This window comes from Callorhinus ursinus, unplaced genomic scaffold (assembly GCF_003265705.2).
Source record: "Callorhinus ursinus isolate GAN/ISIS: 27379988/994484 unplaced genomic scaffold, GSC_fseal_2.0 scaffold25, whole genome shotgun sequence".
Taxonomy (NCBI): domain Eukaryota; kingdom Metazoa; phylum Chordata; class Mammalia; order Carnivora; family Otariidae; genus Callorhinus; species Callorhinus ursinus.
The window spans coordinates 840669-865895 of record NW_027397087.1 but is presented as its reverse complement, the minus strand read 5'-3'; the positions used below and the strand labels follow the sequence as shown (position 1 = coordinate 865895).

The 25227-nt window shown below is 43.0% G+C and overlaps 1 protein-coding gene and 2 pseudogenes across 1 annotated transcript in view; all 3 read right to left on the bottom strand.

The window, feature by feature from the left end:
- The window catches only part of AVEN (apoptosis and caspase activation inhibitor), a 173896-nt gene that overhangs the window by 73342 nt on the left and 75327 nt on the right, over positions 1-25227 (bottom strand). The gene's annotated exons all lie outside the window — the stretch shown is intronic.
- On the bottom strand, positions 1232-2612 carry LOC112833068 (zinc phosphodiesterase ELAC protein 1 pseudogene; annotated as a pseudogene).
- Positions 18693-25227, bottom strand: part of LOC112833066 (AP-2 complex subunit alpha-1 pseudogene) — a 28256-nt pseudogene continuing 21721 nt past the window's right edge.

Sequence of the window (25227 nt, the reverse complement as noted above, 5' to 3'; positions counted from 1 at the left end):
CTGGAGCTCTCACTGTGCATCCTGCCAGACCTGGTGAAGACGTTTGTGGGTAGTGGAGAAGAAACAAGGTCTGAAATGTTGAAAGCAGAAGCGAATCCATGCAAAACCCTTCCAACCATCAACCAAGTAAAACTCTAGCCTCAGGATTCCGTTCTCTCCAATACTTCATCAAAATGAAAGTTCTTTCTGTTCAATAATGCAGCAGTACCACTATTTTTTTTTAAATTAAACCCCAGTTTAATAGATATCATTTCTTTACCTCCAGATTCATAAGTTACAGTTCATGGCTCATTTCTGTCAAATATTTGATATGATATTACAATCCCAACATCTTCACTTAGCTAGTTCTCTAATGTTTGTTTCAATAATTTGACTTAACCAGGGCACCTGGGTGGCTCAGTTGGTTAAGCGACTGCCTTCAGCTCAGGTCATGATCCAGGAGTCCCTGGTTCGAGTCCCGCATCGGGCTCTCTGCTGAGCAGGGAGCCTGCTTCTCCCTCTGATCCTCCCCCGTCTCACGTGCTCTCTCTCTCTCTCATTCTGTCTCAAATAAATACTCTTTAAAAAAAAAAAAAAGAATTTGACTTAACCAGTTCAATTCATGTCACTAATTTTGATAAAGTATGTTCCCATTGGGAGTATAATTTTTAACTTTGCTGTGTATTTCAATAGGCCTACAATCTGCATTTTGGGGTGAGATCATTTTTCACTGTACAGGACTGACCCCAACTTTGTAGGATCTAGCATCCCCTACTGACTAAATTCTAATAGTACTCTTATCCAGCACCCCCTCCCAGTCATTTTGACAAGAAACATCCCCATAATTTCTATGGGAATGGTATCACCCCTAGCTGAGACCCACAGGTTTAGAACCAGAAAGTTCCAAAAAGGCATTAATTGAAGGATAAACACCTACCTTGACCCTGCATTCAGTATTCCAGCAAACAAATCAAGATTTAATATGCTAGCTTCAATCCTGCATGTATAATGTCTCATTACATTTTTCTCTATTCTGTTAATAACATGAACAGATTCAACAAACTGCTAAAACACCACTTTTAGCCAGGAAGGCTGAGCCTATGTACCTGCCAGCAACAGCAATAGAACGGGCAGAAGCAAGCCCAGGACTTTGTGGGGGTGCTGCCTTATATGTGAGGCAGCCGCCGCACAACAGAAAGTATACCTGAATAGTCTATCATTTTGTCAAATTTGGACTTTAAGAAGGATGCTGTTTTCTTTCTTTTTAAAATGATTTATTATCAAAAAGCTTGCTCCCTCTCACTGCTGAGTCAGTCCAGCAATGCAGCTCTATCCTGTTGAGGATTATTAGGACCCAAATAATCTTAGACCAAAACCACAACCATAACCACCACCACCACCACCACAACCAACTTGACTGTTGGTTCAGGAACATGTTCACAGACATGTGAGGATGCATTCTGGAATACTGGGTTCATTTCTTGATTGGAATGCCAATCACCATAAAGTCTTCTGCTAGAGTCACTTCTTGGAGATCTAACACCGATTCAGCTTGCTTTTTTAGTTCTACGATCCCATCTGTTTCTCCTTCTCTGGCCAAGGCAACCGGCTTGTACCTCTGACTGAAGTGAGTCAGAACTAGCCTCTTTGCTTGGCACAGCTTGGCAAATGCAGCTGCCATCTGTGGTGTGCTGTGGCCATGCTCCTTTGCTTTGTCCATCTGACCATCATCTAGGGTTGCTTCATGGATCAACAGGTCTGCTTCAAAACACAGCTTCACTCCTCCATCACCCACAACCCCAGAACAGTTACCCAAAATGCAGATTTTTCTTCCAACAATAGGCTTTTTTAAGACATCTTGGGGAGAAATTGTAACTCCATTTTCCAGAACAACAGAAATTCCATTTTTCAGCTTCCCATAGGCAGGACCTGGTGGCACACCGAGGTCTTTTAGTTTCTGTGCATTGAGTTTACCTGGGCGTTTCTTCTCCACAACTGAAAACCCAAAGGAGGGAATTTGGTGAAAGAGGCGAAATGCTTTTACAACAAACTGTTCGTCATCAACCAGAAGGTATGAGTTTTCTTCTGAGTCTAAAAGGATAGTTCTTCCTTGTCCCTCTTTGGGATGGCTGTCTGTTTTATTCACGTGCATAAGTTCTTTTAGTTCTTCTGTAGGACACTGATCTGCTGTAGGCACCAGCTCGTGGACCACATAGGGGAAGACCAACTCTGTGTGAGAGAGTTCCATGGTTCTCCAGATAAAGTCTCGAAGCCCAGCAGGGCCATAGATTTCAATAGGCTGTTTGGTGACCACAGAGCCACTCTGCAGGCTGATTGTGCAGAGGAGGCCAGGAAGGCCAAAGAAATGGTCTCCATGAAGATGTGTGATGAAGATCTTGGTAATTCTCCCTGCTTTAAGCTGGCTTTTCATAAGCTATGTCTGAGTCCCCTCCCCACAGTCAAAGAGCCAGCACTCGCCCTCACACCGAAGGACCAGAGCAGAGGCACCCCGGGTTGGGGATGGGTATGCTGCACCCGTACCCAGAAATGTCACATCCATAGACATCTTCCACCCCACTCCCCGAGGCCCGCGGCAGGAGCCGAGGGAGGCGCAGGCCCGCAGCAAGGCCCAGCCGTCCCGCAGCAGTACCACTATTAAAGAATATTCCATAAAACTCACGATAAGCCACCACCCCTACAACAAGAACAAACTGGTTACTGAGTGTTGTCAATTCAAAGATGAGCCTCTACACAAGAAAACGTGAAAGCGTGTCAGACTGATGAATCACAGACCTATACCTCTGAAACAAATAATACATGATATGTTAAAAAAAAAGTAGGAAGGGGAAAATGAAGGGGGGTAAATCGGAGGGGGAAACGAACCATGAAAGATGATGGACTCTGAGAAACAAACTGAGGGTTCTAGAGGGGAGGGGCGTGGGGGGATGGGTTAGCCTGGTGATGGGTATTAAAGAGGGCACGTATTGAATGGAGCACTGGGTGTTATGAACAAACAATGAATCATGGAACACTACATCAAAAACTAATGATGTAATGTATGGTGACTAACATAACATAATACAATAAAATTTAAAAAAAAAAAGTGAAAGCTCAGAAATCTTATGGCTCCTATGATGAAAGAAACTTGAGCGACGTTCCTAAGTTTGACAACAGAAACACGGACAGCAAGGGTCAAGTGGGAGATCAAGCTGAGGAAGGCAGGGCTGTCCAGCTGGCAGGGAAGGTGGCCCTGAGAGACTCTGAGGCACGGACTACTGCAGCCAGCAAATCTAGGCTGAAGAGTGCATGTAATCAACAGTCCAGGAGTTCGAGGCCAAATGATGGGGAACAGTAAAGCAGGCAGAGCACTCTCCAAGAAGCAACCGGTTGGGGAAGAGAGAAACCTTGCTCTTGGTAGGGTTTTAGAACCATGGAGGTGGACAATGGGATGTCTGACCCAGAATAATCATTCATGATCAGCATATAAATGTGCATGTTTTATCAGCCTAGCACCCTGGGTCTTACTCGTCCTTTGCCACATTCTGCTTCCCACACACATTTTATTCCCCCCCAGGTCTTTACGTTGACTACCAGTCACCGAGGCACAGAAACGTTAATCCTGGTCATCCAGGGAGTCGCAAGTCACCATGCCAATGCCCTGACTTGGTATCACGAGCAATGATTTCAGGTGAGTGGCCCAAACCTCAGAGCTAGACGGTCTGTCTACTGACAGGACTGAGGCCAACCTCTGGGTCAAAGGAAAAATAGAAAAGCGCTGTGTAGGACTAGAGCTGGTGCCGGCCTTGGGAGCTACCAATGGAAAGGAGGCCGGTTTTCAAGGCTGCTAAATTTATAAATGCTTCAAGGATTCATCAGATTTTTAATTGTTAAACAAACCATGAAACTAAAGAAAGAATTCTCTACCACCATTACAAAATTAGAATGTTTCAGCAACCTAAATTTGCACACAAAATGAAAAAAAAAAGCCATTACTGTGACTAATTACTCTTTACTACCCTTTTCAAAGATAGATCAAAACACCCTTTAACAAATGTCAATTCAATTTTACTGCTAAAGATTAGCAGCAGGTGATAAATGGGAAACACGGTGTCCCTAAATCCACAGTGAAGCCAATCAGTTTAATCTTCACATATCTAAGAAGGGAAATTTATTCAGAACAAATAGGAACACAGGGCATTAAACTACTAGGGAAGTGAATAAAAAGTATAAGATAAGAGACTGATGAATACAAATACGCTCCGTTATAACTGACAGAACTGCTGCTAAAAAAACAACCGTCCGGGGGCGGCTGGGTGGCTCAGTTGGTTAAGCGACTGCCTTCGGCTCGGGTCATGATCCTGGAGTCCCGGGATCGAGTCCCACATCGGGCTCTCTGCTCAGCAGGGAGTCTGCTTCTCCCTCTGACCCTCTTCCCTCTCGTGCTTTCTATCTCATTCTCTCTCTCTCTCTCAAATAAATAAATAAAATCTAAAAAATAAAAATAAAAAAAAATAAAAAAAAAACAACCGTCCATCCAGTCCCCTCCTCCCAAGTGCTGCAAATCAATCACCTGCTTGAGACCTACCAAAGGAACCCATAAATGCACCAGCATCTTGAGGAACAGATTAGAAAACTGCCCTAATAGAGCAGGAAGTCCTCAAGACAATAGAAGAAAATGAACGAATACCTTCCGTCATTTTACAAATAAGCTTCTGCTAGCTGTCTCTGTCCTTCTGCCTGTGGTTTCCTCATCTTTTCTGAATGAGCAGACCCACGTCCCAAAGTCGAGAAGATTTTATTAGGGGAATAAAGATCCGAGTCAGGATAGCATCTTGACACTCAGCCACTCGAGACAAGGAGGTACAGCAGGACATTAGTACTATTTTGGGTCCATCCAACAAAGAACCACTTTAGTAATTCTTTTTTTAAGATTTATTTATTTATTTATTTATTTATTTATTTATTTATTTATTTATTTATCAGAGAGAGAGAGAGAGCACGAGCAGGGGGAGCAGCAGGCAGAGGGAGAAGCAGGCTCCCCGCCCCTGCTGAGCAGGGAGCCCCATGAGGGACTCAATCCCAGGACCCTGGGATCATGACCTGAGCTGAAGGCAGATGCTTAACTGACTGAGCCACCCAGGCGCCCCCACTTTAGTAATTCTTAAAGACAGCTGATTAACTGAAAACTAATTTTAAGCCCAGTTTAATTAAGCCAAGTAAAAGTCAGGTCCTAGACATAAAGAGATTTTCTACAAAAGAATGTTAGCATGAATAAAATGTGCATAAATTGCAATCCATCAATCTTTACTCAAAGACTGTAAACAAAATATTCCCTCTTCCTTTCACATGAAACAGCCTACACATATTTTCTTGTGAACTGTAACATGCTATAGGAATAGTCACTTATGGACCCAAAATTAAGATTATCACATTAAATATGAAATTCTGAATGAAAAGTAATCTGTTATAATTTAAGAAATATTGAGGACTGGTTGCATGATAATCATGAGAACCATGGTTTCATGATTTTTGAACATCCCCTTTTCTTCTCTAGGTAAATCCTGTGGGTTAGGTGCATACACCACCTACTCCTTAGGAATAAAAAGAAGTTACAACTTCCCATAGGTTGATTTTCTATCAGAATGACTACCAGTGACAGGTATGGTATAAACAATGAGTACATTATCTATAGTCTGAATCATAAACCATTATCCCTCTTCACTTAAAGAGAGGCAGCTTTTGGGGTGCCTGGGTGGCTCAGTTGTTAAGCACCTGCCTTGGGCTCAGGTCATGGTCCCGGGGTCCTGGGATTGAGCCCCGCATTGGGCTCTCTGCTCAGCAGGAAGCCTGCTTCTCCCTCTCCCACTCCCCCTGCTTGTGTTCCCTCTCTCTCTGTGTCTCTCTCTGCCAAATAAATAAATAAAATCTTTAAAAAAATAAATAAATAGGGGCAGCTTTCTAAAACTTTCAAAAATTTAAATATTAATTCTATATATAGGATCATCCGTGTGGGTTTATTTTGCAGTTATTTCAGTCAGCACATAACCATCAAATTAAGGGACCTTTTAAAAGGTCCCTTTTATTTATTTGCAAAAATAAACTATGCTGAATATTTTCACACTAAATTCATTAATATAAACAGTGTTACAGCCAAACTAAGTATTTCATTTCAAATATTTTCAATTTCATCTTCCTTTTCTTAATAAAGAACTTGATCGGGGCACCTGGGTGCCTCAGCTGGTTAAGCAGCCGACTCTTGGTTTCAGCTCAGGTCATGATCTCAGGGTCCTAAGATGGAGCCCTGTTTCAGGCCCTGCACTCAGTGGAGAGTCCACTTCTTTCCCTCTCCCTCTGCCCCCCCCCCATTGTGCTCTCTTTCTGTCTCTAAAGTAAATAAATCTTAAAGAGAGAGACAGTGAGCTTGATCATTGGAATTCATACAGTAAGCAGAATACAAAATCCAACTGGTTAGAAGATCCCTTTCTCACAGTTAGTATAGCTAATTTGCAACAGAGAAAATAGCTCATAGTAGACAAAATAATCCCTCTAACCAAAGAGAGTCTTCATACTCACTTGGATAAGATTGATTCTGAGATGGCATTGATCCCCAGGGAAATAAGTCACAGTGAGAAGCATTATTCAGCATCCTATAAAGTTATTTTAAACACAGTCCCAGCATGTAAAAACTAGAAAATTGCCCAGTTGGTTAAGTACATCTTACCAGGTAAAGATGCAGACCATTAAAAGTAGCATTAGGCGTTACAAACAAGCTACATCTACTGATGCAAATGAGCAGAAATCTGAGGAATAAAAACAAGTTTTGAGAACTTTTGGTCCTTTTGGTAATATACACTACTTATTAAGATATACCTGGGGCACCTGGGTGACTTAGTCCTTAGGCATCTGCCTTCGGCTCAGGTCATTATCCCAGGGTCCTGGGATCGAGCCCCGCATCGGGCTCCCTGCTTGGCGGGAAGCCTGCTTCTCCCTCTTCCACTCCCCCTGCTTGTGTTCCCTCTCTCGCCGTGTCTCTGTCAAATAAATAAAATCTTAAAAAAAAAAAAAAAAGACATACCCAATTTGGCAAGCTTTTAACTGTATTTCCAAATCAACAAAATAGTTTGGAGTCTCCATTTCTACCAGTGGATACACATGTTGAGAAGTCCTACAGTAATCTTGTCAGTTACATGTATGGGCACAGAAGACATAGCTCCCCAACAACTTGATACACATTGACATTACAATGTATACATTTCTAGAAGATTTCTTCTGTAAGGATGGTAAACTGTAAAAGGAATAATATACAATTATGAAGACAAATGATAGTCTCCTTAATTCAGAATTATTTTTTTTTTAAGATTTTATTTATTTATTTGACAGAGAGAGACACAGCGAGAGACGGAACACAAGCAGAGGAGTGGGAGAGGGAGAAGCGAAGCAGGCTTCCCGCGGAGCAGGGAGCCCGACGCGGGGCTCGATCCCAAGACCCTGGGATCATGACCTGAGCCGAAGGCAGACGCTTAACGACTGAGCCACCCAGGCGCCCCAATTCAGAATTATTTTTAAAATGCAGCTCTTGACACATCAGTGGTGCGTTAAATCAATTTAATGGGTATCAGTGTTTTCAAATGAAATAAATAAAATCTATCAAAGACACTGCGTATAGTGAATAAAAGGTTTATCTCATGAATGTTTTATTTCTGGTGTGTGTGGGGAAAGGTAGCTAAATAAACTATTTTTTTACTTGGATCCTGTTCAAAAAGTTTGAAAGCCACTGCCTCAAAAATTGCCTTTACAAGACAGAACATGGGAATCAGTGCTTGAGATGAAGGAAAATGTGGAAGAATCATGTTCCTTCTCATAGCCTGGCAGCTCCAGAATCACAAAGGTTATTCTAAGCAAGTCCCAACCTATTATTCTGACATCCAATTTTAACGTGTGGGTTTTTTCCTCATAGCACCAAGCAATTTTCTGACACCAGCTGGGTGTCCTACAGTTCAACTCACCTCTGACACTGTCTACCCAGAGATGGCGTCAGATTCCATAGGTTAAGGGCTCAGTCCCACAAGACTATGTCCCACTTCAGATGTCAATCACAAGTCCAGCTTGTCACCTGTGCTTCTGGCTGACTGGCTATAAATTTGAGGTCCCAGGATGCCCTCTCACTCCCACCACTCAGGTTAGATTAATTTGCTAGAACAGCTCACAGAACTCAGTAAACCATTTTTCTCTCTGGATCACTGGTTTATTGCAAAGCACATAACACAGGAATAGCAAGATAAAAGAGATGCGTAGGGCAAGGTATAGAAAGGGCACAGAACTTTTGTGCTCTCTGAACATGCCTCTCTCCCCAAATCTCCACATATTCACCAACCAGGAAGCTCTCCAAACCCTGTCCTTTTGAGTTTTTATGAAGGCTTCACTATATAGGCATGATTGATTAAATCAATGGCCATTGGCAATCAATTCAACCTCCAGGCCTTCTCCCCTCCCCAGAGGTCAGTCCCAACCCTCTCATCACATAGTTGGTTCTCCTGGCAACCAGCCCCTATCCTGAAATGTGGTCCAAAAGTCTCTTATTAACATAATAAAAGATACTTTTACAGTTCTTCGCACTTAGGAAATTTTAAGGCTTTTAGGAGCTCTATACTAGAAATGGGGACAAAGATCAAATACATACATACAACCACTGTGTCTCTGGAGAGGAGTGGAACATATTCCCAAGACAGCCCTTGTCTCTCTCTGTTCTACGCACTCCTGGAGTATAATGGTCTTTCAGAAGCAGCAACAAGGTTGGAAAGCTCTGAGAGAACATGGTTAGACCCGAGTGATCTGTCCAGCTTTGTGTGGAGATGCAGAGAAACCTTAGGCCATCATATGAAAACTGTATAGTGGCCGATAACAAAGCCTTCCATACATCAATAATCATAGCAAGATGGAGAGCTACAATAGAGGAAGCCAGTTATTACTGTGACACAAAAGAACATGCTGTCCATATCTCTATCAAATGGCTGTAAACCTGGCAAGTCTAAAATGTACAATGAAAAAAATCAATCTTTCTTCTCAACTGTAAGGTTCAATCTGTTAAAATGACTGTTTTCCCCCCACAGATTCACCTCATTCTCCAGTTATTAATACTGATGAGATATTGCCTACAATCTAGTCACTTTCTAGCATGATTACGTCCTACATGGACGCTGGCTGCAATGAAGGTCTCCACAAGAAACTGTCCTTTTTTAAAAGCTAAAAAAAATCAAAAGGAAGTTCACTACAACTAAATTATGTAGTCAAAACACTGTATCTTTTAGAGTTAAGGCATCTAAGAAAGGGGAAATCTTTATTCTTGGGGAATCAAATAGCTCCGTCTCCAAAATAACCTCAAAGATCCAAACTTGCTAAGATACTTAAGGAGGTGATTTCTCTTTTCTTAAAAAAAAAAAATTGTAGAATACAGTAAGTGTACAATCCTATTAGATATGTACATAGCCAACACACTTTTATGGCCACACAGAACTTTAAATCTAACTCTTAACTTTAAATTCCCTCACAATGCCAGAAGATTCTAGAAGTATTCAAAAGAGAAAGCAGGGAAGTCTCATTCAAAATGGTATTTGATTTAAAAAAAAAAAGGCAAACACCAAGTCAGCTAATAAGCAATTTCCACTTTCAATGAAGACTTGGATCACAAGTTATTAAGACAGATCAACCAGCTTAGATCCCAGTTATCAAACATGTTTATACTTAAAAATCAGTCTCAGCAAAAAGAGAGGACAAACCCATAATAATAAAAGATGGGTTTAAGAAAAGGAATTTTCATTACTAAAGAAATCCCTCTTTTGTCATGGCTGAGGCTCAGTCTATTAGCAAAAAAACACCTAGTGACATTAAAATAACATGATTAAAAAGATCTTCAGGAGCTATATTTCAAGCAGTTCTTTTAGAAACCCAAAGGAATGGAAAAGAACTTGCAAAGGGCATGGGGGGGGCGGTGGTGTCAGTATCTCCAGGTTCGTTTGGTTTTGTTTTTTGGATTGATCGATCCCAAAATAACCTTGGACTGCCATTCAGAGCAATACCAAGTGTCAGCTGGTTCCCTTCACTGCAATCTCTGTTAAGTAGACTCTCAGCGGCATATTAACATCCACACTAACGAGGAAGACCAACTGGTAAATTATGGATATATTTAACTCTTTGCATTGTGAAATCAATACACTAGAGAAAAGATCTGAATATGATGTATTTACCTAGCATCTTGGTTACACAGCTCAGAAAGGAAGTAACTCCGTGAAAAGGACATGGGCTGTGGTATCAGAAAGATGAGGTTCCAAACTCCAGCTCTACCATTTTCTGACTATGGAACTCTGGACATTACTCACCTAAACCCTAAACCTGAGTTTCCTTAGCTGTAAAGGGTAAATGGGAATATCTACTTAATAGGGCTAGGTAAGAATTAAATAAAATCACATATGTAAAGCAGAGAGTACAGTGCCTGGCCCATTATAGGTCTCAAATATTATTTACTTCAGAAATAATCATGCCTATCTCAAATCCCAGAAAGTATTTCTGATTTTCAACTCATTCACCTGCAAAGAGAAGGAACTGAAACAAAGTTCACTACAGACACTTTCAGAAGTGATGTAACCCACTGAAGTGCTATGATTCCACGGTAATGACATACAGACATGATTATTGGCTTCTGATGGCTACATTTTCTCTTATTTTGAACCACAAATTTACAAACTGAAAGTTCTGAAACACTTAACGTGAAGAAAGCACTTTGTCATAAGTTGCCATAAAATAATTTTCGAGAGGGGTGCCTGGGTGGCTCGGTCAGTTTAGCATCCAACTCTTGATTTCGGCTCAGGTCCTGATCTCAGGGTCATGAGATCGAGCCCCACATAGGGATCCACGCTCAGCGCTGACTCTACTTAATATTCTCCCCCTTCTCTCTCTGCCCCCACCCACTCTCATGCTCTTTCTCTAAAAATCGAATAATAATTAAAATAATTTTCAAGACACTGAAAGTCTGAGGTATAGTCTGAGTCCTTTCCTAGGAATTTATCACACAAAAATGCTCACATAAGTAGGTGAGGATGTATGTACATATGTTCACAGGCAATTACTGTGATAGTCAAAAACTGGAAATAACCTCCATCATAGGTGAATGTCTGAATTATGGTATAATTCATATAAGAGCATTCTAAGCAGTCTTACTATAAGATCTAGGAAGATTTTGATTAAATATTGCTACATTAGAAAAGCTACAATATATATATAGCAGAATCCATCTTGGGGATTTTTTTAAGGTTGTGTATGTGCATATATAAATAATTGGTCTACTTTCTGTCTGCTGAGAAAAAAGATAGGAACGATATATTCAAATCAGTTTGGTGGTTACCAAGCAGGAAGCAGAGATAGAGGAATGCCTTCCTTACTTCATAAAATATGAACAGAAGAAAAGTTTTTAAATAGAGGGAATATGACTAATGACTGATTTTTACTTCCTTTAATGTGTTTGAGTATTTCCCAAATTTTCTATAAGGTACCATAAATGTTTAAGACTAAGAGACTCCTTTATTATTTCACTTTTTAAAAAAGCTACTCTCAGTGAATCACGTTTTCACACATTTAGTTTTGTATTACTACAGGCTGGAAATGTGTTAAAGAGTAACTATTTAATTTCCTGAAAACAGAATCATAAATGAGGCACTTGCACAATTTAAAAAAAGTGGGAATATACTTTCTTAAATGACTAAGTTATCAGAAATCTACAGCAAACATTATATATAATGGAGAAACTTTAGAATCATTCCCACTAAAGTAACAAATAAGGATGCCCTCTATCCCTGCCTCTATTCAACATCATGCAAAAGCCAATGTGATAAGAACAAGAAGTCAATGGTTCAAGAAGTAAGATAGCAAGAAACAAGACGGGACTTGCATATGGACAGCCTGGCTGACTACATGGGAAATGCAAAAGTATCTGCAAACTATAAGAATTAATGAGAGTTCACTGAGTTTCCTGAATTCAGTGGGTTCCAATGATGACTAGAAAATATAATTGACAAAAAATCTTATGTACCATATTAACAAAACTATAAATCACCTAAGAATGAACACATTAAGGTATGTCAAAGCCTCTTATGGAAAAAAAGTTGTAACATCTTATTCAAGAATATAAAAAAACTAAATAAATGGAGTAATGTGCCATCATCATGGACAGGAAAACTTAATATCATAAAGAAGTCAGTTGTCCCCACATCATTTGTAAATTTAATGCAAATCCAAACGAAATCCTTAAGTTCCGAGTTATTTTTTACTGTGTGTGTATTGTTTAACAAACTATTCCTAAAATTCACATGGTAGAGAAACAGCCAACAACAGCCAAGACAGTTTTAAAGAATAACAAATTGGAAGTCTTGCTTTCTCACATATTAAGACTTACTATATAACTACATAACTATATTATATAACTATAATAATTAAGAGTGGGGTATTAGTGCAATTAAAGATAATGCAGTAATAAAAAAAAATTAGGACTTCAGAAACAGACCCTTATATCATTACTAAATCCATGGGAAAAGGATAACTAATTCAATTAATGATGCTGGGGCAACTGGTTAGTCATATAGGAAAGAAAGTAAAATAAAATCCCGCTATGGACTGAGTTGTATCCTTCTAAAACTCCTACGTTGAAGCCCTAACCCTCAATATGATAGTGTGTGGAGATGGGGTCTTTGGGAGGTCATAAGATTTAGATGAGGTCATAGGGTCTCCATGATGGGATTAGTACCCCCATAAGAAGAGACACCAGAGAACTGGCACATGTTCTCCACCCCTCCATGTGAAGACACAGAGAGAAGGTGACTGCCTGCAATCCAAGGAAACAGTGCTTACCCAAAACCTACGACGCCGGCTAGCACCTTGATCTTGGACTTCTAGACTCCAGAACTGTGAGAAATTAGGTTTGTTGTTTAAACCACCCAGTCTATGATATTCTGTTATGGTAGCCCGAACTGACTAATGCATATGTCTACTTTATTAAAATATAAAAAAATTAAAAAATCAAGTGAATTAAATAAATATGAAAATTGAGAAATTTAAAGAAAAGAAAGTAAACATATTCATAAGATCTTGGGAGAAAAGAAGGATTTCTTAAAGCAATATACCAGAAACAACAAAGGAAAGGCTGGTGATTTGGTTACTATAAAATTTACAAGTTGTATCCCACAAAAGACACCATGACTCAAGTAAAATACAAGCCATTTCTCTTTCGGCCACATGAGGATCCAGTGAGGAGTCAGGGGTCTGCGGCCTCGGAGAGAGCCCACAACAGAGCAGACCGTGCACCGGCCGGCCTCCAGAACTGGGAGAAATCAAGTGCTATTGCTCTAAGCCGCCCACCTGCTTTGTTATAGCAGCCTGACCGGACTAAGACAGATGAGGATGGACTTTTTTATTTTTTTCTTTTATCGTTTGTTCATTTTGAGTCCCTTCCATAAAACAATTCAGGATCTCGAAGATTTTCTCTGGTTTTTACCCAGAAGTGTTATAGTTGTAGCTCTTACTTTCAAGTCTATGATCCATTTTGCTTGATTTTATTAAATTGCGCAAGATAAAAAAAAATGTTTTTTAAATAGGTCACTTTAAGGTAGAAGATATTTTCACACATGTAACCAACAAAAAATTAACATCTAGCTCTGGGGGTGCCTGGCTGGCTCAGTCAATGAGCATACAACTCTTGATCTCAAGGCTGTGAGTTCAAGCCCCACATTGGGCATAGAGCTTATTTAAAAAAAAAAAAAAAAATTAACATCTAGTTCTAGAACTCTACAACTCCTACAAATCAAAAGTGCTTGCAAGATATTTATACAGAACCTCTTTGCAGCACTTTATCAGTCAACGTGCCATACTGTTCAGTCTTTTACAACTGAGAATGTGTAAATTACATAATCAGAGTAAGTGATAAAATTATAACTTAAAACAAGCCCTGATGTCTAAGCACAAACATCACATTGCCGGCCAAACCCACAGCACCAGATATGGCTACTGCTTGTGACCTCACCATCACTGGCCAGTCACTAAACCCTCGAACCTCCCCAGCAGTCTTCCACTCTTTTCTCTTCTTCTCTAAACTATCACAGGATCTATAGTGTGGTCACCAGAATGTGGTCCAATTCTAATAATCAATTACAATTCATGTATTGCCAGAGTTTTAAATGCCATCATTTTCGGGGGCATGATCACAGGCTAGAAATCAGTATCAGTGACAACTATGGAGTAACATGTACAACTGAAGAAACTATGCTACAGACAAAATCCCCTAGAGAGGTAAACTCCAAAGCTACAATACAGAGAGAGAAAGAGACAGAGATTACTGCCACACTGGAAAGGTACAAACTGCATTGGAAAAAATTTTAAACTAGGAATCAGGGAACCTGAATTCTAATCTAAACCCTGCCATAAACTAGCTGTTCACTGAATAACATAATGTCCCTATTCTTTAGCTTTCTCATCCTTAAAAGTAGGATGAAATGATTGTTAAAAGTTCTGGAAGCTCTAGGGCGCCTGGGTGGCTCAGTGGGTTAAGTGTCTGCCTTCGGCTCAGGTCATGATCCCAGGGTCCTGGGATCGAGTCCCACATCAGACTCCCTGCTCAATGGGGAGCCTGCTTCTCCCTCTCCTCCCTCTGCCTGCTGCTCCCCCTGCTTGCGCTCTCTCTAGCTCTGTCAAATAAGTAAAATTCTTTTTTTTTTTTTTAAGTTCTGGAAGCTCTAAAATTCAATGTATAAACCCTTTTCTATAGATGGGGAAAATGTGGTACAGTGAACTCGAAATAATTTGGACTAAACAGGTAATACATATCAGCACCTCAGTTTCCTTTTAACAAGCTCAAAAAAACATTAAGGCACTTATGACCTCTTCAAAATCAAATAATACCGACTATTTCAACAAAACAACTTTGTCTTATTTTTCCTCTTATCAATCAACCTTTCAGTTCCTCCCTATGTTCTGACTTGCAAATACAATGCTGCAAGTCAGTGATTGGTAGAACAGCTCATCCCCAGTGCTCAGTGTCCCAAGGTAAACTTCGGTCTGGAAGGGACGCACCTGGAGTGGTGAGGGAGGAAGGCCACACCCACCCAGCCAGATCAGCCAATCAACCCTGGCGATCAGTGGGGTGACAGATGTCACAGCCAGATGGTCCTTACATCCTTTCTACAATTTATTCTACAGATTAGCCCTGCAAGATGCTCTAAGAAAAAAGAATACCACAAATGTTTCAGAAATGCTGCCTGTTGTACCTCATTCCTGACTAATTCACAATGAACATGCAAATAAATATTTTTGTGTGATTTTAGGAAGTCTTTTTATTATGTTCAGTTAGCCAACATATAGCACATCATTAGTTTCTGATGTAATGTTTAACAATTCATTAGTTGTGTATATAAATATTAAAGGCTCTGAGAAGCCCTAAAGCAATCTGATTTATATCGTTTATTCTAGGGTTTCTCAATGCAGGTAACTACAAAACTATTTCTTCACAGAATATCTACTAACACTGTATAAAACTCATGCTCCAAGGAAGCCACTTTGGAATGTTCTTGCTTAAACATAATATTTAATTCACACACTACTAAACTGAAACCGAGTTATGTTGTTTGCTTTGTTTTTTGCCTCTGACATTCTATATCACTCAGAGAATCATTTACTAAGTTCTAAATGCTAAATTAATTTTCCAACATCCAACTGTTCAAAATTAAACAAACAGTAAGGCTCTCCCTCTGACACAGGCACCTGAAACCTACCAATCAAAGAAAATGATCAAGTGAGACAGAAATCATCACCAGCTCTCTGGTCCAAGTACATAAATCACTATTACCCTGTCAGAATGTATCTTACATCCACTCCTGTCCAGTTGTTTTAGTTTTAGTCACTGCACAGTTTACATTAAAAAAAAAAACAAAACAAAACTTTCAAACGAAAGGTAACTAAAGTACAGCCAAAGTGAGAATAATTTAAATCACCAGAAGGGAGATTTAAAAACTGAAAATGGACAAGTCTTAAGTTATTCCGTACAAAAGAAGAAAATCCAAACCCATTAAAAAATATAACAAGATAAAACTTTCCTTGGCATTCTTATTGAAAATATAAATCATCGTTTGAATTAAGATTGACTTAGATTCACACAAGATGGGGCAATACTTGCAAAAAGTAGACAACTTTGTTAGCCATTTGCCCTCTTGACAATAAGTGTTCTTCCTTCTAGCCGTGTCAAAAGAGAACAAAGAAACAGCCTACCCTAAATCACCATCATCAAAAACACTTGGTCCTAGGAGACTAGCTAACAAAATGGTGTTTTTATCAAGTAGTCTGCCAAATCCATTCTAGGAATTTTGAGACACAAATCATTATGGCATTTGAAGACTTACTGTCAGATCTTGAGAAAAATCACAATAAAAATACTGAACCTGTCTTCACTAAATAAACTCAGTTACATCCACTTACAGCTATCACTAGATACAGGAGGGCACTCTTTATTAGCTCCCAAAATCAAGTTCCATGATTATTTAATTATGAGATCACATTTTTTTAAAGATTTTATTTATTTATTTGACAGAGAGAGACACAGCGAGAGAGGGAACACAAGCAGGGGGAGCGGGAGAAGGAGAAGCAGGCCCCCCGCCAGGCAGGGAGCCTGATGGCGGGACTCGATCCCAAGACCCTGGGATCATGACCTGAGCCGAAGGCAGACACTTAACGACTGAGCCACCCAGGCGCCCGAGATCACATTTTTCATTACATTAATGCATATTCTTCTTGCTGTCAGATTCACATTTACCATCCTCCTTCAAGCTCCCTTTCAAAATGTATCACTTTCAGGAAGTCTTCACTCCCTTACTAAATGCCTATGGTACTAAGTGTTTCAAGATCAAGTTGTAGGGGGGCCTGGGTGGTTCAGACCCTTAAGCATCTGCCTTCAGCTCCGGTTCCCCTCCCCCCACCCCCACATCGGGCTCCCTGCTCAGCGGGAAGCCTGTTTCTCCCTACCCCCCACCCCACCCACTTGTACTTTCTCTCTCTCTCTCTCTCTCAAATAAATAAAGTTCTACACTTTGTAACATGCTGCTTTGGGAAGATGGTTATCTTCACGTATGTGCATGAATTCTTCTCAACTGCATCGTCCTGAAGACTCCTTTTATAGTTCAGGGCTTCTCAAATGCTTCCACCAAAGGATTCTCTTTGTCAGAGGATCTACCACAAAATCAAAATTTACTTGAAGTCTTCTGTTTTCCCTTTAAAATTCACTCAAGATGTAAGATTCAGCACCGTAGTGCATTTGTTTTAACATAAAAATATTTAGTGTTGGCGAGGATGTGGAGAAATTGGAACCCCTGTGCTCTGTTGGTGGGATTGTAAAATGTTTTGACTGCTATGGAAAATGGTATAGAGGTTCCCCAAAAAATTAAAAATAGAACTACCATCTGATCCAGCAATCCCACTGCTGGGTGTATATCCAAAAGAACTGAAAGCAGAATCTTGAAGAAATATTTGCATGCCCATGTTCATGAGAAATGAATGGATATATAAAATGTGATGTATACACACAATGGAATATTAGTCCCTCTTAGAAAGGAAGGAAATCTGTCACATGTTGTGTGGATGAACCGTGAGGACGTTAAGTGAAATAAGCCAGCCACCAAAAGACAAATACTGTACGATCCTTCTTATATGAGTATCAAGGTAGTCAGGTTCATAGAAACAGAAGGAAGAATTGTGGTTACCAGGGGCTGGAGAAAGGGGGAAAAGGAAAGTATTTTTTTAATGAGTATAAAGTTTCAGATGGGCAAGACAAAAAAGTTCTAGAGATCTGTTTCATCACAATATAAATACATTTAACACTACTCAACTACACACTTGAAAATGTTAAGATGGTAACCTCCATGTTGTGTGTTTTTACCACAATTTTTAAAAAAATGTTTTTAATCACTTGATTTGTCCCAAATCTGCAAGTAAAAATTGGTGTTACCATATTTACTCAACACACACAGGCATGTACTGAATGAAGTTGCCTCAAAGTCCCATGCAGCTCTGAACGTGGCTCCCAGAACCAAACCTTCTACTTCTCTCACATCCTCTGCTCATTTCAACAGTTGTCAAGCAAACTGAACTGTGGTGACTTCAAGGGAATATCAAGATTAATTAAGCCATGATCCCTGCCCCCATGCAGATCAGAGAAACTGCCTGCACTTAGTTCAGTGCTGGGAACCTATCATCTATGCAGTGAAATGACCACTTCTGCAATTCTCCTCAATTACCTGCTAAACTGTAGAGAAAGAGTGGGGATTTTTCTAGACCGCAGTTTCTCTGGACAGAGTTCCTGTAAGAGTAAGAACAGAGAACAATACTCACATGAGGGACAGAAGTCAATGTAAATTTAAAAACATTCAATTAGCCAAAGGTCCTTTTGTTAAAAGAGAAAAAACTTGAAGTAAAAATGGTAGAAATACCCTTCCACTAAAGCAAATATATATATAGATAATGCTTAAGGTGCTTATTAGCATAGCAGGAATGGACTCTCCATAGCAACAGGAGCGAGCCAAAGCTGTCCAGTGAAATAAAAATATGCAACCCAGTAAGATAGAAAATTCATGGCTGAGGTAACTATAAAGAAATTTATTAGTACAAATTTTAACATTTTATCCACCAGACCAGTTGAGTTCCATTTTGGGTAATGTCTCGGAATGAGAGCACACGGAGTTGCCCCCTCAACAGTAATAATTCGTATTTTTTTTTTTTTTAGCGTCTCTCTGTTTATTCGCTCACAATAATACACAGCCCCTGGATGGGGAGGGAGCAAGAGGGGCTATGATGGGGTGGGGTGGGAGGGGAGGAGGCGCCCACTTCCCTGGCCCCTCTCCCCTCTGTGCTTAAGGGGGAAAGGGAGGGAGGGGGCTCCCCCCTACCCCCCAGAATGTAAACAGCAGCAGATGAACAAAAATAAAAATACAAAAGGCCGGAGTAAGGTTCCAGGCGTCCCCCCACCCCTGGGGTCTTCCCTGTCACCAGTGGAGGTCCCCTCGCTGCCCCATCCACCAAAGCTGCCTCAGTCCTAGGGGCTGCCCGGTGCTGGCCACACCCCCGGGGGGCAGAGTCCAGGGCTCAGAACTGCTGGGCCAGCAGCTCACACAGGTGACAGGAGACGGGCTCCATGCTGGTGCGCAGGGTCAGCCAGTACATCTGAGCCTGGGCATTGGGCTCCAGCGGAGCAGACAGCCCACCTGCAGGGCTTTAGTCTGGATGATTCCAGCCCCCACAAAGTTCTCAGGGTTGGGGTCCACATTGTCCAGAAGAGCAGAGCCAAACCCCAGGAGTTTTGCCTTAGTGACTTCTGCATCCATGGGGTGGCTGGCTTTGAAGATTTTCTGCATCTCCTGTTAGGGGAGGCTCAGCTGCTTCCAACGCTGGAAGAAATCCTGGGCCGCCATCTCCGTGGGCTGGAAGAACTTGTTGATGGTCACCGGGAGCTTCAGGGTGAGGGACTGGGGGGCGCCCCGGACCAGAAGTGCATGGACAGGAGCAGGGGTGTCAGGAAGTCCCGCAGACACTCGATGTTGAGCACCTGCTGCACCTGCGCCCCGCCGTCCACCTGTGCGGCCATGAGCTTGGTCTGCACTGCCAGCTGAGTCTGAAGGTCTCCAGGGTGGACAACAGTGGGTGAGAAGTTCTGGAACTGCACGGACATCTTGTTGCCATAGAAGAGATACAGGCGGCCCAAGTTCTGCCAGAACTCCGACTTGACTGCAATCTGCAACAGCTGGTTCTCAAACAGGACCCCATTATTCTTGCACATGAACTTATTCAACAGCTCATCGGCTTCTGGGATGGGCGGCCGGATGTCCTCAGGACCTGGGCTGAGGAAGGCCTCCTCGGGAGTGGGCCCCAGGCTGGGCTGGGCAGCCAGGCCGTCAGAGAAAACATCCACCAAGAGGTTCCCTGCACCTGAGGTCGCTGGGGATGCAGCTGGGGGAGGGGCTGCCCGCAGCCCCAGGAGGCTGGCAGAGGGCGAGGGCGTCGACACAGTGCTAGGGGTCGGCTCCATGGCCCCATTGATGTCATTGCTGCTGGGGTCCCTCCGGCCATCATCCAGGGCGCTGCCAGCCCCAGGCCCCTTCTTGCGTTTCAGCTTGGCCAGGATGGACGACTCTCGCTCCAAGAAGGGCGGCATCTCCTCCAGCACCATGCCAGGACATCCGTGCTGGCCACTGAGCTGAGCGTGAGGTACTCGACCACATGCTGCTGCAGCTCCACGTCAGCATTGCACAGCTGGGAGCCGGCCCGCAGCACGCCCTAGATGGTGGCCTTGGTCTCTGGGAAGAGGCTGATGAATTTGATGTAGGTGGAGAGCAGCAGGGCCCAGGTGGCCACGCTGCACAGGTGGAACTTGGGAGTGCAGCAGAGAGAACTGTACCGGAGGGCTGGAGCAGGGGTCCCCAGCAATCAGATTCCCAAACTCCCTGAGGATGTAGCCGCCGACCTTCACCATGTTCTCATGGCAGGTGGGGGCCTGGAGTGCCTCAAAGATGGTCCTGGCAGCACAGCCCTGGACGTCATCACGGTTGGTGACGATCTACAGCACACGGTACCACACCTCCTCACTCACGTAGTCACCCGCAATGCAGATGAGGTTGAAAATGGTGTCCACATACCAGCTATAGTCTACTGCGTACTTCTCGGCCAGGATGGCCACCTTCTGGACAATCTCTTCACGGATGGCACAGTCAGCCGTCTCCAGGTACTGAAGCATTTCTGACACGATCTGCTTGGCGTTGTTCCAATCACACATGGCATAGAGGAGGTCAGTGGCCCACTGTCACACACTGACGTCCCGGGCATTGATGACAGTGTCGATGTGGGTCTCTCCCACAAGGTCGTGGGAGAACTCGGAGCTGGCCAGCGTGCGCATGCTCTCCAGGGCCAGGTAGCACAGGTTGGTCTCCCGGTGCTGCAGGAACTGGCCCAGCTGGTTACAGGCCCGCACCAGGAGGCTGGGCTCACTGTCCTAGTAGATGATGAGGCTGATGGTCTCGAAGAGGATGGCATTCTTGGCGTTGGAGTGCTGGACCTTCTTGGACTTGGGGGGCTTCTGGGCCTTGTTGAGCACGGTCTCCAGACACTCCACCAGCCACCCCTTCACAGCAGCATCCTCTGGCGGTGGGTAGCACTGTAACAGTCGCAGGAGTTTCACCGAGAGCCAGGGTGCCGGGACGAAGTAGTAGGTGTAGTCCTGGAGGTTGGTGGAGGCCGAGGAGACAATCCAGCTCAGGCGAGACACAGCCAGGGAGATGCACGTCTTGAAGTCGTCCGGGTTCTTCTTGCAGAGACAGGTGATGAGACTGACAGCCGCCGTGACCACACCCACGTGCTGGTCGTTGAGCAGGTGCACCACCCGGGGCCGTCCACTCGCCCATGGGCACTAAGTCGGGTGAGGCCTTGTACAGCCATAGTAGGCACAGGGCCGCGCTCTGTTTCACGCTGTCCATGCTATCCCCAGCCACCAGGATGCGTGGGATGTCAGCAGCAAAGGCCTCGCCCATCTCACGGCTGCCCACATTGGCGATGCAGTGGAGGGCCAGGCACATGAAGGTCGGGTTGCAGCTGGCCAGGTTGTTCTTGATGGCATTGCTGATGAGCCGGATCAGCTCGGAGTTTGAGTTCACCAGAACCGAGATGAAGAGGTAACCTATCTGCTTCTCCATGTACTTGTTGGAGCTGAGCAGGTTCACGGCCTCCATGTGCCCAAAGTCAATGTCATGGCCAAGCAGGAAGATGAACAGCAGTTTACACACATATTTTTTCTTACTGTAGCCATCCAAGGCTTTGTCCCCTTTGAACTTAGAGCGGATATTGGCCAGTTCCTTGTTGATTCTCTTAATCTCTGCCTCTTTACAGCTCCAGATGTCGGAGATGAACACCGCGAGCCCCCGCATCCCATCGCCCTTGGAGATGGCCGGCATGATGGCAGTGGTGTCGGCCCCAGGCCTGGCCGGGCAGGGCACAGCGCGGCAGGGGCTGGCAGGCGGGGAGGGGGAGGAAAGGACCCCAAGCAGCGCGGAGGAGCCAAGCTGGCCAGGGGGGAGGGCGGGCTGGCGGGCCTCATGTTATTTTCTAATAGGTCTTTTTGTATACTGCAGCATCAATTTTGACATAAATCCTAGTACTTCGCCTCTGGTACAACCACAAGAGACACTTAGTCTATAAGAACAAGCTTACTTTCCTTAATAATGGCATATTGGTGGTTATGTTACCACAGAAACAGCTTTACCTCCAAGGGAAACTGATAAAGTGGGAATTATGGGAAAAGCTGCTTTTCTCCATCCTCAGTGTCTCCTCTTAGGCCTTCATCATTTCTGGATTACAGCAAAGCCTCCTGCCCACTCTCCCTTCCTCCAGTCTTGCACACCTCACACCCATCCATCCTAGCTGGCACTCAAGAGTTAATCTTTCTAAATTCCAAAACTTACCGTGGCACTCCCCTGCTCAAAACCTTCCATGGTTCCCAAAGCCTTCAGGATCTCTGACATGGCATAGGAGGCTCTTTATAATTTAGTCCCTGCAGGACACATTTTTCAAAAATCTTTATTTTTAAATAATTTCAAACTTAGAGAAATGTTATAAGAACAGTAAAAAGAACTCCTCTTTTCATCTGAATTCACCACTTCCTAACCCTAGGACACAACCTCAGTGAGAGCAGGAACTGTATATTTCATTCATATATGCCTGGCACAGAGGTGACACTCAATAAATTTTTGGAAGAAATTAACCTGTAAGTGGATTTGTAGGAATTAACAAAGGGCCCACTTTCTGGTTAAACAGAGTAGGTTGAATGCAAATGTTACCTCTGCTCCCTCCTGAACTCTCACTAAAATAACTGTTAAAGACATTTTTTTAAGTATGAGTCCATACGGACAAAGAGAAGAGATGACAGCAGCCAAATGGGGGGAAGGGGAGAGCCGGGGAGGGGGGATGGGAGAGCTGACCCGGCAGCCCTGGGAATATGAACCTTACAGGGGCAGCCCAGAAGAAAGGCACAGGAATGAGGCACAGGAATCTCTGAAGAGGGGGTGCAGGGAGGGCTGCAAAAAGAAAAGATGCTGAACAAATCTCAGACTCCCTAGATCTGCTGCCCAGCGCAACACTCTCACATAATGGACCCTCCCTCCAACACCAGCAAAATTTCTCTGACTTCTCCAGAGAAATTAATTCAACTGGTAGCAGGCAGCTACTCTGTACCAGGCTCTGTCCTAGAGTCCCAAAAATCTGAGGAAAAAAGGCTAAGGCCCGCCCCCATGGAGCCCCCATTCTAATGGGGGGGGCAATGAGCAAGTGCATTAGTGACAGATCAGATGTGATGACTGGTATGGAGCAAGGGCAGAGGACCCGAATGCAGTATGGTTCTTGCTACAGAGCAGAAATCTAAGAGAAGGGGGAATAGGGGAAAAGAGAGGGAAAGGGGGAAAGAGGCAGGGGGAGAAAGAAAGAGAGAGGAAGGAAGGGAGGGAGGGAGGGAGGGAGGAAGGAGCCATGCAGACATCCAGGGACAGAACATTCCAGACTGATACAGGTGGATGCACAGGCCCTGAGGTGGAAGCAAAATCCAAGCATGAACAGCACAGTAGCTGACATGGTGAGGCAGGTGAAGGGGGTGGGGGTGGAGGTCCAATATGTAAGGAGGAGCCAGATTAACAGAAGGAACCATCAAAGCAACAATTCCCCTACCTACTGACCACACATTGTGATTACCTGGAGAACTTAAAAAGAACAACAACAACAACAAAGACTTCTAGGAGCCTTCCCTGAGTTTCTGATCTGAATTTTCATTGGTATGGGGTGTGGCTAGTTGTGAGCAGTTTTGAAATCTCCAAAGGTGGTCCTAATGCGCAGATGAGGTTAGAACCATGGAATTGGAAAAACTCTGGACTCAGGGATGCTACACATGGCTGGGAAATGAAGTGCAGGGGCTCCACTGAAAACAGGAAGATTAAGTAAAAGGTGACAAACTCAAGATCCAGACTCCCAACCCCTCCAGTCTCTTTTTCCAACTAACACCAAGAAACCACAGACCAAATATACTGGCAGTCAGATTCATATGCATCAGCCGGAGACTGGCACAGGCAAAAAGCAAACAATAAATGCTCCCAGTGTGAGGCAGAGGAAAGCCTAACAGCTGGCGTGCTCCAAGTGCTTTAATTTCTTGAAAACTGAGAGGTACGCCCCAACTAAGGGGCAGGAAAAGTAAAAAAAAAACCATCATGAAAGGTTAAGAGAAAAAGACAAGTAAAACAGAAATATCTGGATGGGTAGATGCATTTAGGGACTGTGAAATTAAGTAATTTAACCATTAAGTATAATCACTTAGACTCCCTTGGAAATAATGATTTGGAACAAAAATGATAGCTATGTTAGGTCTGTGATGGATGGCAAATATTGCAATAATGAGCTTCTACTAGCTAGAAAATCCATGAACAATTCCACCCATTTTAAAAGGTTTTTCATTTTCAAGAACGACAAAAAAATTTTTGCAACTTTATGTGTCAACATACTCAAGTATACACACAATTAGATATTAACATAAGAGACCACATGCTATTTCTGAACATATCCAGTATGCTTATGAGAGTATCAAATAATGTCTCTTAATTGCATCTATCAGCTGTCTTAGTTGTTGTGCAAACTGATAGAATCAACAAAGTACAGTTTTTGAAGACTGTTTAAATATGACAATTCAACTCAGTTCATTTCAACAAATATTTTTGATGTTCTACTATATGCCAAGTCTCCTGCGAGGGGCTGGACCTCAAAGATGAAAGGCTCTGCTTCTGCCCTCAAGGAGCTCAAAAGTTGTAAGGGGACAAACACCCAAACCAGCCATAGCAACCACTGTGAGAACATGCGCCCAAGGTAGAGAGACAGCACAAAGAAAGGACTGACCACACTGGGGCATCCGGGAAAGTTTCAGAAAGGAAATGAGGATTAGTGAGTTTTTAAGGAAAAGGGAAAAGTTGATTAGGGGAATAATCAGATAAAACAACTGGTGGAAGGGTAGAGAGCATGGTATGTTCCAAAAACTGTAAGTAGTCTGCTATCATTAAAAGCAGAGTGAACTTGGGACAGAGGAGGCAAGAGACTTTGGCCAACGCCAGACCTGAAGAAGTCCCGTGTGGCATTCCTGTCTTCAGCCCCAAA